The sequence below is a fragment of the Pollicipes pollicipes genome, unplaced genomic scaffold (genome assembly GCF_011947565.3).
Source record: "Pollicipes pollicipes isolate AB1234 unplaced genomic scaffold, Ppol_2.1 Scaffold_4740;HRSCAF=5597_pilon_pilon_pilon, whole genome shotgun sequence".
NCBI lineage: Eukaryota > Metazoa > Arthropoda > Thecostraca > Pollicipedomorpha > Pollicipedidae > Pollicipes > Pollicipes pollicipes.
Window position 1 is genome coordinate 40751036 of NW_023596545.1, and position 14856 is coordinate 40765891.

The 14856-nt window shown below is 52.9% G+C and overlaps 1 long non-coding RNA gene across 1 annotated transcript; it reads left to right on the forward strand.

Moving 5' to 3' along the window:
- Positions 1 to 620: 620 nt before the first annotated feature.
- LOC119099000 (uncharacterized) lies at positions 621 to 5469 on the forward strand. Its single transcript, XR_005094301.1, has 4 exons — positions 621 to 749; positions 2615 to 2695; positions 3065 to 3205; positions 4722 to 5469. It is a non-coding gene; the product is annotated as an uncharacterized LOC119099000 (long non-coding RNA).
- The last annotated feature ends 9387 nt before the right edge of the window (positions 5470 to 14856 follow it).

The window sequence follows — 14856 nt, forward strand, 5'->3', positions numbered from 1 at the left end:
CAGGTATCTAGTTTTGGGGGCTCTCTGGAGACCAGCCTTCAGTTTGACCTTGTTCGACCTTATTTGACCCGAACGTCATGACCTAGGAACCTGAAACTTCTACCTTAGTGAATTCACGTACGGGCCAATACACGTACGGGCCAATACACCCCGTAAATTTGGTGTCTCTAGCTCTCTTAGTTCCTGAGATCTTGGGAGGCGGTCAAATTGATCCCCCCCCCCCCACCGGAGCGAAGGGTATCCAACCGGCCAACCGGGCGCGTGTAAATGTTGCCTGGCTCCGGCAGAGAGTAGCTACCTGCCCTCCCCAAATCCGCCGCCCCTGGCCACATTATGTCAAGCCCCATCCCCAGGCCCAGCCCCCTCGCTCTCTCAAGCTGACACCAGTCATTTCCCTCGTATATTTGGTAATTTAAACAGACATTGCTGTTCACAGTTTCCTTATACCGGTGACGAACACAAGCATGCTGGTCACAATGACCCAATCGGTGGTGTCGTGTTCACTTTGATGGTGATGGATAAAATTTGGTAGTAAGTGTTTATTTTTGGTTATTTTAGCTTATTTTTGGTAACCGGGTAATAGGATGCCCGTTTTGCCATGCGCGCGCAAGGTGGTTTGCAAAGTCGCCGCGGTGGGCACCTGAGGCGGTTTTCCCCCTTATACCTGGGTGGTGGTGGTGCGACGTTTTGTGGGAACGTCTGCCCCACTGTTCCCTCTACGTTGGGGTTATCAACGTTCACATTACAGGGTAGGCATCCCATGCGTCTTTCTCATCTACCTGCGCGCACGGGCCTTATACAGGGCATTTGCTGCCCCGGCAATTTGCCACTGGTATTGCCAAACAAGGGGCTCAGGGCTCCTATTGGAGCCAAATGTACACTCCGGTGGACATAAAGTGTATGTTAACATTCCTTGTGAAAAGTGTGAAGCCTCTTTGGACGATCACCGTCTGTTCCTCCAGCGTGGTATTGATTAAATGGAAGAGCAGGCTTGCTTTTCCTTACCTATGTGCAAGGACAGAAACCGGGAGGGGGGGGGGGGGGGGCAGCAGTGAGCGATGCTCACCCCAAATTGAAAGCTGATGGGGGTGGCACCACCCCTCAACTTGGAGGGCCTGTTGAGGGCCCATTCTGAACTTGAAAAGTGTTAACCTGTAACTCTACATGCAATGTAAATGCAAGCCTCTTACAGTCTATCCTGACAAGTTGCAGGTTGATTCTGGTCTATTAAGGTTGATTCTGACCAAAATAGGGTAATTCTAAGCTTGCACAGGGTCCTGGTCTGACCAGTAGCAGGCCCTTGATGGACTGAAGGGCCCATCTAGCCTGAAGAGACCTATTCTGATCTGTATTCAGTCCATTATTTACTGTTTAGGGCCCATGCTGGCATGTAGAAGGCTGATTCTGGCCTGTGGAGAGCCCATTTTGGTTTGTAGAGGGCCTGTTATGACCTGTGGAGGATCTAGTATTGACTAGAGGGCCATTTTTGTTTTGCAGAGGGCTCATCCTGGACTGCAGAGGGCTCATTCAAGCCTGTAGAAGGCTTTTTATTAAGTAAGGGTCCTGTAATTGATATCATTCTACAGGTCTAACCAGTGGAGGGCCCATTATTGACTTGAAAGCTCTGCCAAGGGCCCATTCTGACCTGTAGAAAGCCCATTCTGATCCACTGGGAGGTTATTCTGGCTTAATGAAGATTCATTCTGACCTCTAGAGGGCCCATCCCATCCTGACATGTAGAGGGCATATTATTGACTAAAGAAGACCCATTCTAGCATGCAGACGAGTCCCATGCAGACTTGTGGTGCCTAGTGGGCTAATCTGACTTGAGAGAGCCCATTATTAACTGTGGAGGGCCTATTTTGCTCTGCAGAGGACCCATTCTGCACCATATTGGGCCATTCTGACGTGAAGAGGGCCCATTATGGACTTGGACAGCCCTTTTTGGTTTGTAGAGCACCCATTATTCACTGAAGCGTTTCCATTCTGGACTGCAAAAAGTGAAAGCTGGCTTCTATAAGGCTAATGCCGTTCTATGCAAGATTCATTCCTGCTTATAGGGGGCCCACTTTACAATCTGGAGAAGGGCCATTTTGGCATTGTAGAGTTTATCCTCCCCACTGGAGCATGGTTTCCACATACTTGCCTGTGTCATGTTGACATGGGAAGTAAAGCATGCTGTATGTCATATAGATGATTGTGGCACATAATGTACACATCATGTTTTTTCATGCTCATAACACCACTATTTTGAAGTCACTTAACCACAGACATGTCACCAACATCTCATGTTTTCATCCCTACAGCTTCCCTCTGCAATGTTCCTCCACTAGTGGCTCACTTCAGCTTACTGAAGCTTTCCTCCATTTTGCACTGTTGTCATACTTTGGTTGTCTGTACCATTGCTTAATGAATGCACATGCAATACATTCCATTCTTCAATTTCTTCTCCATTTGATACTTGATTACACTACATGCAACCAACAACTGCTTTCATAATGTTCATATTCATGCCTTGGAAGAAAGCACAATCCCAATACACCACAATTATTTTGAGGATTTTCTGCCACTCATGACATCTGTATTACATAACAGCATCACAACATTTTTGCAGATGCCCGAAGAAGCAACAGCTCAAGATAACAATGATGTGGTTGTGAAGAAGAGACGTGGCAGACCACCCAAAAGTGATAAGGTATTAAGTCCTCACCTCACCTCCTAAACCTTACTCATTGCATGCAAAATGGGCACTTCAATGTTGTGCCCAGCCTGAATACTTAAACATGAAATGTTTATACTTCATGACTCGAGTCAGGTAGCCAGGGGAGAACATGGGCATTATGCTCCCCCCCCCCCCCCTGAGCTAAAAGGCTGTTCATTGGAAGTTTGTTTTTGCAGACCTGATGAACATATGCACCAATCAGGTCAATTGTGTATAGGTAGTGAAGTTGGTGTAGCCACTGCCACACCTGACTATCCATCCATTTATCAGCATTACATGACCCCTGATCAGCACATACCTACTGACACATTACTGCTGTTATCGGTGATGTTGCCCCAATAGGTGGCCGCGAAGGTACCCGAGAAGCGCAAGATGGCTGACTCGGGAGCGGCGGATGGGGAGGAGGGTGCTCAACAGCCTGCTCCTGCCAAGAAAAGGGGTCGACCCCGTAAAGTGGGTGGACCAGCCAAGAAAGCAGCCAAGGTTAGCATTTGCGATTGCAGGAACCAGGAGTGGGTGTGGGATGGGAAGGAGTAACCAAGATCTTAGGCCGGTCACCAAGGGATTGTTGAGCTATGAGTAATGGATCTTTATTCAGTCACGAAAAATATTCTCTCTGAGTACACTCAATCATCAATGTTTCATCAACACTATGATGTGATATAGCTGGAAAGTTACTTTTTTTACTTGTTCGGTATCGGCGGCCAGTGCTGGAGCAGCCCTGGAGCTGGGGCAAGACGGTGCAGCTGCCAGCTTCCCACACGACATCTTGTGTATGCCAAACCACACCGATAGATGAACTGCGATCTGTGTTCTTTGAGAGGAACAGATCTCAAGAGCATAAGTGGTACTGTCTGAAACTTTGTGGGCCGAGTGAAGCCCGCATTTTGGATGCAGGCAATGACTGAACCATACTCGAAATCAGCACAGATCTTGAAGGGGTTTGTGTGCGATGGCGATCACCTTTCCAGTTCAGTATGAACTTGGCGGTATTCACACAGGCAGCGTCCCTTTCCGATTTTCTCTGAATTTGCGGCCTGTAGTGAGTGCCCCGCACATGCGCAGGGACATCTCGGGGACCTCATGGGCTCCTTGGACCATGCATTCAAAGCATTGGACCGCATCATTTAGAGCGTATGACATCGGTGTTGGACATCGGTCGTTACAGCCGACGGTGCCAACCGATAACATCATTTTCTCCCGTGCCACCCATCGTAAAACATTGTGAGCTCAAAATGACCCAAATGCCGACGCGCTCTAAAACGCCAAACCACCATCACACGACGTCATTAAAAATGTCAATGAATGGGACAAATATTGTAAAAACTCGGCTTTCACTTGCCCCCCCCCCCCCCCCCCCCGGGCACAGGGACACGTCTGGGCACGCCATTTGGAAACCAAAGGTTACGATGCACATTGGACCTTTACATTCTCATCCTACGATCTCTCCGTGGCGTGATGAAAAGCCATGTGTATTGAAGTATTTGCTTTTTACCTTCCGTGTTGTCTCTGGGGCATCACTGTAGAGCTCCATAAGTGTGCGTGCCCCGATGCGTTCCAGCGTGAGCTGGTTGCGCTAGGCCCGTACCCAACAAATTCGTCCTGAAATCCGATGTGTAGCGACGACCCAGTCTGAGTCTTGCTCCCGGTAATGTTCGGCGCCGGGTCTTCTTGGAACCGTCCATTGGCCAGCTGTAGTAGGGTTTTTCTCGTGGGACGCTGCCGCGGACGGAGTTTATTTCTGGCTTATCCGGGGCCATTGCCGCCTTCTCCCAGCCAGGGCGTAATACATGTCAAGACGTCTGACTCGTCTTTGGGCTCTCGTGGATTTCTGGGCGGGCTTCTTACACGGGCAGCGTGCTTTGAAGGGAGTGCTCGCCTCTTCAGGGTAGACGCACGGACGCCCTTGGTCGTTGTGTTTGCCCGAAAATGGAGACCGGGGATACATTGAACCAGACCTATCCACACGCTTTAGCTGCGGAATGCCGTGCTGCCACAGCCCCGCGGGCGTCCGCCCAAGAAAGCGCCGAAGAAGGCCGACTCGGCCGAGGAGTCCGAGTGAGCCGCGGGGCGCCGCTGGGTCCGCCGCTCCGCGTGCTCTCCTGAAGCCGGATGAGGCGCGCGCCGACAGTCGTCCCCGTCTGCAGTCGGCGGCGCACCAGCGAGCATGGGCGCCGAGGCGGGCCGACCGTCAGCGGCGGCGCTCAGCTTCAGAGACGAGCCCGGCCGTGGGCCCATCCCCTGTCCGTTTCCGGGCGCCTCCATGAAATACACAATACTTCCTGTCCGTTCCGAGCGCGGGCGACCGCCAGTCCGCGGACGCAGTTTCAGGAGTGTGCCGGTGTGTGTTGGCGTTTGTGTGTTTGTGTGTGTCGGTCTGTGTCGGTAGCCGTGTCGTCTGGTTGTGTGCCACAGGGTACTGCGTCAGCAGCGCGCCGCCCCCTCTTCGGCGGGGGCGGACTGTGTTCGTGTCACGGCTGGAGTCTGTAGCTGGACCGCAGCTGACAGAGGCCGTCAGGGCATCCCGAGCTTTTCAGGCGCGGAGTCGCGCGTAGCTTTTCTCGCTAATCGTCGAGGTGCAATACAAGTAATCTCGTATGTACTTCCCTTATGTGTCCACCGTTGCATGTGGACTCCTTCATGACGGAATTACCCGGTGTGCTAGCGACACCACTGAGCTTTGCTTTCGGGTGAGATGACCACCCGTTCGCTGTCGTTCATTGAATAATAAATGATCCTTACATGTTGTCTGCTTCTCTGCGACGTTCTGGGGCGCGCACACACATACACAGACACACGAACAGCCAAACATACGTTCGTCGCCGCAACACACAGGTACGAAACCCATGCCATAGTGGATGCGGCCAGACCAGCGGCACCGCAGGCAGAGCGAGGTGGTGTAAGTCACCACGCCTGCTGCGGTGCGGGCGGAGCGAGGGAGCGTTTGTAAACGCCTGGCGCCGTCAGCCGCCCGTTAAATGGTGGTGGGTCCGTGCCAGTCATGTCTGGGCGCCCAGCATCGGGCGGCAACGTGCCTCATTCAGTACCGTTCCCGTCTCCTCCGTGATAGGCAGACAAGGGCCATTTTATGGTCACCGGGAACGAGCCACCAGACGACATAAGACGCTGCTTCGCCTTGGTATATGAATCGAACCAATGAGTGAATTACACAGCTGAACAGTGACGAGGCTACTTTTGCGGTCGGAAATATCGAATGGTGGTTTTTGTATGGGGATAATGTATAACGTGAGTGGTGGTAAATATATACCGGTTACGTAGCGACAGGTCTCTTATGCTTAGTGCAGGACCTGGCAAATATCGGTAAGGCAACTGCCGAAATGGAAATTTATTTAAAAAAGACGGCGAGATATCCGAAAGAATGAACAGTGAGGCGTGATTTGTATGAACGCCCAAAGCGACTGGTCGAGCAGAAAATTTAAACCTTGCGGGCATGACGTGTGCCGGTTAATGTCAAAATGGAGAACAATAGATCGATGAACTTTTGTTGTGATCAATAGCAAATGCGCAACCCACTGGCTGATCTTAAAGGGAATATTACACACTTGAAGATATTGAAGCAAGCATCAGACATGACAGGTTCACTTATAGCTATCGGAGCGCTTTTAAGCGGAAGGGACTGCTCTGGACAACACAACTGCCCTGGTAAATCAGCTCCCCAGTACGTCATCATTCGTCTGTCACCGTACCTTGCGCAGCATTGATAGGGCCAGTTGATGATCGCTACAGCTGGAAATTGTGCTCACGACGGCCAGATATGAACGGCTCGACGATTCTGTTTTTTCTTGGCCTTGATCGCCGCATGGTTAACGGAACGGCGTGATTTGAAGGGCGTCATGAATGCCTGGGCGACATTGAAAGTCTGCCCGGAAGAGCAAATTGCGCGAGCGTGCAGCTCAGAAAATAGAGGGGTTCAGATCTTCAGGCGGGCGTTGCTGTGAACCGCACCCGATGATGTTCAAGATGCCTTTCAGTTCAAAAACCCACACGAATGTGGAACACTTCTTTTAAGTTGTGCACCACGCCCTTCCCCCAGACGTCGAAAATACCATAGCCTGTCTAGACGCGTACCCCGTCGGTATTTCGATGTTCAATCACCCTTTTCAAGTTTGATCTTGTGGGCACTTCATTCCGTCATTGTGCATTGACAAACATTCCGTCATTTTCCATTTCATTTTCCGTTGTCCCATTTGTCACACTGCTTGTGTCGGCCTCTTGTTTTGCCTCATGCTCGCGATACTTCGCAACATAACTTTCGGCAATGTATCCTCAGTCCAGCAGCTGTCGCACATTAGGTCAGGTTGCGTCGCGGACTACTTCGGGCGGAGTTCTTGCCTGTCAGGAAATGGGAAAACAGTGGACTGGACAAATGGACTTGCCCACAAATGGAAACCAATCAGCCCATCTGTCAGCAGGTGGCGCGGGGCAAGGCTTCTGTGCGAGGCTTGGCTAATGGACCTAAAAGCCGATGCTTTTCTCCGAACTCGTGACATTTCTTCGCCTACCATTTCTTTCCCGCATTGCCAATTCACTCGCTATGCCGTCCAAGTGTTCTGGTCTGCCAGGTGGTACCGTGCAAAGCGCGTTGTGCGTGGTACAGGCGATATAATGGTGTCTCGCAGACCCTACAGCGGATGCGTCCGGTCGGGGCCACGTAATACCTCAATGGAATTTCTTGACAGTTGTGATGTGGGTGCGCAATAGATGCTCCCACTGCCTCGACGTTCATGTGAAGCTTAGCGACGAAGCAGACCAACACAACGATGGAAGAAAGGAAAAGATAGGACGGAATCGTCAGAACTCTCAACCGAGTGTGACCCCTGATGAAATGATGCCGTCACAAACAAGCTTCTCACAGATTCTCGCAAATACCCTGCTCACAACGAAACGCTTCGGTTCTTGTACGCGATCCTCATGTTTACAGCCAGCGTGCGAGCAGTCACAGACAGCAGACAACCATCATGCTCAGATTTACTGTCCGCACATCAGCCTGCAACACGTGGCGCTTTAGCCGCTGGCCTGCGGTTGTCAGTGGACCGTCTCGCGGGGAGGGGGCAGCGCTCGACTCAGTGGGGGGGGGGGGGGGGGGGGGGGGGGGGAGGATAAGACCACTGGCTGCGGCGACCACCGCGTGATGGGGCCGAGCCTTCCCGCGTCGCCACAGTCGCAGACAGAGAGCACTCACAACGCACGCTCACGACTCATTCCTAGAGCCCAGCGGGGCTACCTCGCGACTAAATCACGGATCTTTTGCCGCAAGAACTTCACTTTTTGCAACACAGTGTCCTGCGTCTTGAACTCTGTGTGCGACACCTCCAGGACCTTGTAGCCACTGAGCTCGAGTAAGTCCACGCCTATCTTGTTGTAGCCGGTCAGCTCCATAGAGTCCAGCGTGAAGTCCCGGTACGTCCAGGTGCAGAGGGCCACCCTGCAACACCGGGGAGTTGGCTCACCTCGTACCTCCTCATGACGGGGTGAACAAACACGCCGCATCTCACACTGCGCCGGTGGACCCCGTTTCCACAGGGGATGCCGGTGCTGGCGACCTTGGCCAGTACCGGCGTCGACAGATAGACAGCAATGACGGACTGCGCGCCCTCCAGCAGTCATCTTCGGCACTGCGCAGCCATGCGAGTGCCGTTCGTTAATGTCACCGAACAAGACCAGTGCCTCGTCCCAGCAGCGCTGGGGACGGCGGCCCAGGCGGCCCCGACCTCGGCGCCGCGGTCACCTGTGCACGTGCGGCGGCAGCGGGCCGGGCGGCGACGCGGCGCCGGGGAGCGCGCTGCCGTACGGCGCGCACGGCACCGGCGAGCCGTCGTCGCCGATGGCGAACTCGGCGTCGACGCGGCAGCCGGCCGTCGTCTGCGGGCCCACATGCAAGTGGCTAGGCGGCGGCAGCAGGTTGGCCAGCGCCTCCAGAACGTCCCGCCGCAGGGCGTCAGCCTCACGAGACAGGACCGGTGCGGCCTCTCCCGCCGCGCCGAGCCCCGGCACCGACTCCAGACCTGCGGAACACGGGCGGACTGATCACACGGAGCCCAAGTACTGACTCCAGACCTGCGGAACGCGGGCGGACTAATCACTGGGGGCCCAGGCACCGACTCCAGACCTGCGGCACGTTTTGTTTTGACGAACATGCCGCCTAAGATGTTTTTGTGCCGATTAAATGACTGAAACGTGGGCAGTCTTTTTGACCTCAAGATTACATAAGAGGAGTGCCTCACTATGACCGCGAGTTTTATTTTGCTTAGACAGACGTCTGGGCCTAAAGTGGTTGTTTGATGTCTGAGGGCACTGTGAACACCTTTCTCCAATTTACCTGGCCCATTTTTTCCAATTTACCTTATCGGACCCGAAGGTTACGACCTAAAGACTTAAAACATGTACATACATGTGTTCAAATAGTGGTCTACCTGTGAAGTGAATTTGGCATCTCTAGCCCTCTTTTATTGTTATTCGAAAGTTAGTTGTCTGATGTTGAATAAGTCATTAAGAAAAGTCACATGTTAGGTAAGAGTTCAGCTACTTACAGTGAGTGTACACTTACTTTAGTACACAGTAACAGCACATTTCATTTGTGGACAGCCTGTATCATGTGACCGACCCCGACTGTCAGACGGTCCGCCATTTTATAAATGACATGAGGACAGTCCAAAGGAGGAACGGAAACAACGCGTTACTGCACCTGGTCAAGAAAAAAAACCGCCGCGTTATCCTCCATCAGTGACGTCAAAGCTCAGCGATCCCATCTGACATCAAACCAATCTTCCTCTAGCATACACCGAAATAATTTTTCGTCAGGTACGCAAACTCTAGTTAACCCACCCTATATGGACCATAAGTTGTTCCTGAAGTCGTTGGTGGGCGGGCAGTGGTGGAGGGAAGTGGGAGGGGGACGCTAAACTCCCAGTGATGGCAGGCTGGGTCAACGAAATGGCGCCGCCGACCGGAGCGCCCTCCTCGGCCCGTCCGGCGCCGCTCGCTGCCCCTCTGTCCCCTCACCTGGATGGCCGTGGCGCAGTCGGGCGTAGGCGGCCAGATTCAGCAGCTTGAGCCGGGCGCCGAGCGCCGGCGCCTCGCCGTCGGCCAGCAGCCGGCGGCACCAGTCGGGCTCCAACACCGAGCGCAGCTGCTCGTCGCTGGCGCGCCCCAGCACGGCCAACGCCCAGACGAGGTCGAGCCAGACGCGCGGCGACGGCAGCTCGTCCCGCCGGCACCGCGCCAGCAGCGTCTGCCGGCCGGCCCGCACCCAGATCAGCACGCGCACCGGCCATCACGCACGCACGCACACACACACACGCACGCACGCACGCACGCACGCACGCACACGCACGCACGCACGCACGCGCGCACACACACACACACACGCACACACACACACACACACACACACACGCACACACACACACGCACACACACACACACACACACACACACGCGCGCGCGCGCATATATATATATATATATATATATATATATATATATATATAATCCCCAGCAAATTTATGAAATGAAGGAGCGGACCACGAGTGTTATTTGGCCACACCAATGTCTCTTAACTTGAAAGATGATGCTAGCGGACACTACAAAGCAGGGATCAACAACCCCGTGAGTCACCAGCCGTCTTGACTAGGTTCGTTCCAGCCTTCCTCTCCGCTCCCTTGTTTGGCCCGAGCCAACCGATCAATGAGGCTCCCCCACCCGCCCGCCTTCCCGTCGCCACCGTTCAATGAGCAGCATTCTCCCAGCAGATCGCGGCATATTTGGACGTGCTGGCGTCACTCGCTCACATGCCCGGGAGGGCGGCACGGCTCAGGCACCGCGATCGGTCTGGCACCGGTGGACTGGAAAGTTTCACAGATGGCGCTGTCAGCGGTGCCATTTCCGTGTTTGGTCACGCGACGCTCGGTTGGCATCGGAGCGTCCGAGGGGCAGCGCGTCATCAGTCGGACTGGGATATCACTGCGCTATTGGTCTCTCCCATCAGGCCGCCCATCATCGGTGGGATGAATGGACAACTGAAAGAATCTGCTGGCTAGTCATGGAAAGAAAATGTTACGCGGCGACCCCATATCGCGGACTTCATAAATCGGTCAGCTGTTTGTTGTGGACAAAATCCGCCGGGTACCGATCGAAGTGAGCATGCAAATCGATGCCAGTTTGGGCAACATTTTGAAATAGCTTGAATCTGGCATCACTTCTGTGTGCGGTCCGCGCCCGACCACAACTAAGGACAGGGCACTGCATGGGCGTAAGAACGAGGGGGAGGGGACAACGGGGCGTCTCCACTTTTTGAAAATTTAAACTTAAACGTTAAGACAACGCAGGAAAAGAGCAATCTACCAGCTACAAAACTAGCATTCCTTTCCTCTCACCCCGCTGTCTGAGGCGTTCCTACTCCTTTGGGCGACAGCGACGGAGATGCACCGGAGCAATGCACGTCAGCGCCTAACACTGGGCCGGGACCCTCCGCTGCGAACAGACACGACTGTTTCTCCTGCAGCGACGGGGCAAAGCTGCCAGCCACGGTCAACGCCACACGCGCAATACGTTAATGCCAAGGTCAAAAGGGTCACCAGGCCAAGGCTACCAATTGAGCTAATCGGCGTTGGGGGAATGGGAAGAACAGCAAGAACCTGTCCTTCCCATTAAGCTCAGCTGGCGGGACCCTGGACTCATAATGAGAAAACTCTGGTTCGAACCGCAGCAGCTCCAAGGAGAGAATTCGGGTTGTGACGCGTAAATGGCTGAAAGCTATATATCAGCCAGTCCTTCCATGGGCTTTTTGTCATCTGACGAAGACCGGAGAGTTAACTGGCCGAAATTTTGCGGACATGCTAATACAGGACGAGGACCATAAAAAATCATTCTATCCATTAACAAGGGTTATCCGCAATGACACTGCCAAACGGAGGGGGGGGGGGGGGGGAGGACTCAAGGGGCCTCTAGCACCCAGCCCCTCCTCCCGTCAGGTTTGAGCGCAGCTTCTTCACCACGACCCTCCTAAATAGAATTCCACATCTGGTGACCAGAAAAACGATTCTGGCCTTAGATCTGATAAACTATTATAAGCAGAGGCACGTCTATTGTCAGCCATAACTTTCATGACGGCGTCAGCGGATAACCCGGCGGACATGCATGCTCAGCATCTGAGGCAACTGTTTAAAGAATTGGGGCAAACCAGCATCAATCCGTCAATGATGCGCTAGGCATTGCACCTATTAGTTTGTGGGGCCTGTTATTCAGTTCGCAGTGCGTAGGCTTTAGGCAAATTCAATGGGACTGGGAACCACCCATAAAAAAATTAGCCCACCTCCCATCACAACTCATGGTAGCCCATCCCGTCCCGAATCCTGGCTGCGCCCTTTGTCCTCCGTAAGGACGGGGTACAGCTACATCTGGACTTTTTTGTTACGTAAGCCAATAGGCGAGGGCCGTTAAAGCATAACGAGTAACTGCTCTGCGGCAATCAGGTGTAGCGGCACGGGGTCAAAACCTAGTCGTGTGGGTCACCAATAGGTGGCGCCAACGAGTGCTGTTGTGTGTGTGGCATTGTGCGTCGGGTGAGAACTGTGTGCGTCCCCATAGCTTCGCTGCTCTGTTAATGTTAGGTAATGATATTAGTGATGTGCCTACCACAGAACGGTTGACAGCATGACCATTGTTTGGCCGCTATTGGCATATTGACTGCCGGAACTTGGCAGATGCTTGCTACTGTCAAGCGTCGTAGTCGAACCGAGCCATATCGCTAATACGCTTTTTGTGCACCCTGACAGCGCAGTGTTCTTTCCCTTCGTAATCCGTCCCTCTCTGGACGCGCTTCCCTGTCTGTCAGCCCGGGGCGGCATCACCTCGATGTCGGCATCGAAGTTTCTAACCGGGCCAGCACGACAAACGCGGCAGTGCTAGTCCCGGCCACTCGGCCGCAACCAGCCGGTTGAAAGCCCGAGTCCTGAGTTGCGGGTGATTACCCTTGTGTCGCACCACACGGGGGCTCCGGTTGTTGACTGACGAAAACAAAGGGCAACTACTGCCACATTTTCTCTTCCGTCGCCGAATACAGTGACGTGCGCGACAACGGCACAGTGGTGCTTCTACAATTCAGTCACCGCCTACCACATCAAGATCCGCATCACATTTATGCATTTCACCAACGCCCTGCAAATCGGTACGCAGAAAATCACACGCCCGAGGTTGGTCCCAAAAGTCTTAAAGTTATATGTCCGGGGTATAGAATCACACCCTTAACGGATGATTTCGGGCTCTCAACTCTGTAGTCTTTGTCATTTCGGTCTCCCATTCAACATAAATGCATCATGTTAACCTTCAGCAAACGCTATTGTGTCTCAAATGAAGCAGGCCATAAATCTTGCCCAATAAACAAAAGAACACAACATAAATTTAGTAAGGCCAGCCCACATGTTGCACATTTACCTCAAAGGAAGCCAAAGGAGCGAAGCTCTTAAGTCCATTCCGATTCAGGTCACGCCTCACAAAAAAAAAACACCATCAAGAATGGACCTCATGTGACGGGACCCCTAGATTGTTCCACCATGCGACGGCATTTTTCCGTTTCGACCGCCAGAAACACAGAGAAACTGGAAACCGCGATGGGACCCAAGGTTTCCGCTGAAGAGTTTGGGGAGATTACTGGGACCAGAATTTATGAGCAGCTGATACATAAATCACATCATATGAACCTCATGATCATATGAACATAGGATCATATGTTCATGATCATGTGAGCCTCATGAGCAGCAGTTCATATGATCGTGATCAGCAAGAGCCCTACAACGGCACCATACGCTTTTAGGTCGTCGCAGGCAGAAGCGTAGCCACGATGTGACCCAGAAGGAACCTGACGGGATCACGGGGAGGAGGAGAGGACTATCGGCTAAGGGAGCACTGCTTGCGTCCCGAACGGCCCTGCTTTTAGTTGAGGCGACTCTTCTATGCTCGCGTTCCTATTTCTATGCTTTCAGGTCCTGTTTTTCCGCTTTTTCCTTCGAACTATTTCAAGCGTCTTATACGCCGAAGGTACCACCGGAGCCTCGCTTCCAGGAGGCCCTCACCTTCAGTAGGGGGAGGGGGAGGGGACACGGACTCAGCAGTTCCCCTTTAGCCACGCCACTGGTCGTAGCTGTCTAAAACGACGTTACTGCAAGCTGAAGAAGTGACATGACTCAATCTTACATGTTAATCAATATTATTATTATATATAGGTTGTTTACATTTTTTGGTCCTACAGCAAAAATAAAGTCGATATTCTCGCATATTATGCACCGCACACAGCCAGTTAAGGAGACCAACATGGCACCCAGTGCGCTAACTCGCAAGGCTAATAAAATGTCAATCTATGCTTTGCGAAGGATAACTTTCCTCGTACATGAGCGAGCCCAGCATAAGTATTCAAACCAACACGCAGAAAAAGTGGCATTAAAACGAGTGGTGCACCGATTGGTGCAGCACACAAAAGTTAACTAGGAAATGTTTGCAGCGCCGCTGCGACTTGAAGTCGGCCGAGGATTTCTGGGACGGTAAACACAATTTTAATCTAAGACCATACAGATTCAGACATTTTTGACCCAGGGTACCGGCACGAAAACAAGGTCCAAAGGCCAAAAGTTGGGGTCTCTGGCTATTGCTGCATGTTTTCCCCATCCGAGCCCTGTTCACGTGCTGCGAGCGTCGCGCGCGCAAGCAAATGCTGATTGGTGGAGAAACGGCGAGAGGTTTCAGGCTACGCTGAGGTACCTGCATGCCAGGAACAACCGCAACACGCGCAGAAACAATATGGCCGCGCCCATGTACGACGGCGAATGGCATGGCAATTGTCGCAGGTTCCTTATCCTGTCTTTCTCATCACATGGAGGGCCAAGGACACGCCTATCGCGTCTCTTCAACACAAACCTCTTCCCTTCTACATTGCTCCCGCGTCACCGTTCACTATTTCAACGCAAAAATGAGAAATGTGCCTTCTAACGTTGGTAATTTGGTTGCAAGTTTTGTGCAGACCCGTACTGCACGCACCCGCCGCGCGCAGGCCACTGGATAGAGGACAGAGCCTACACTTACGCGCGCGGCGCACGAGCAGCACATGGGCTGGGGCCCGT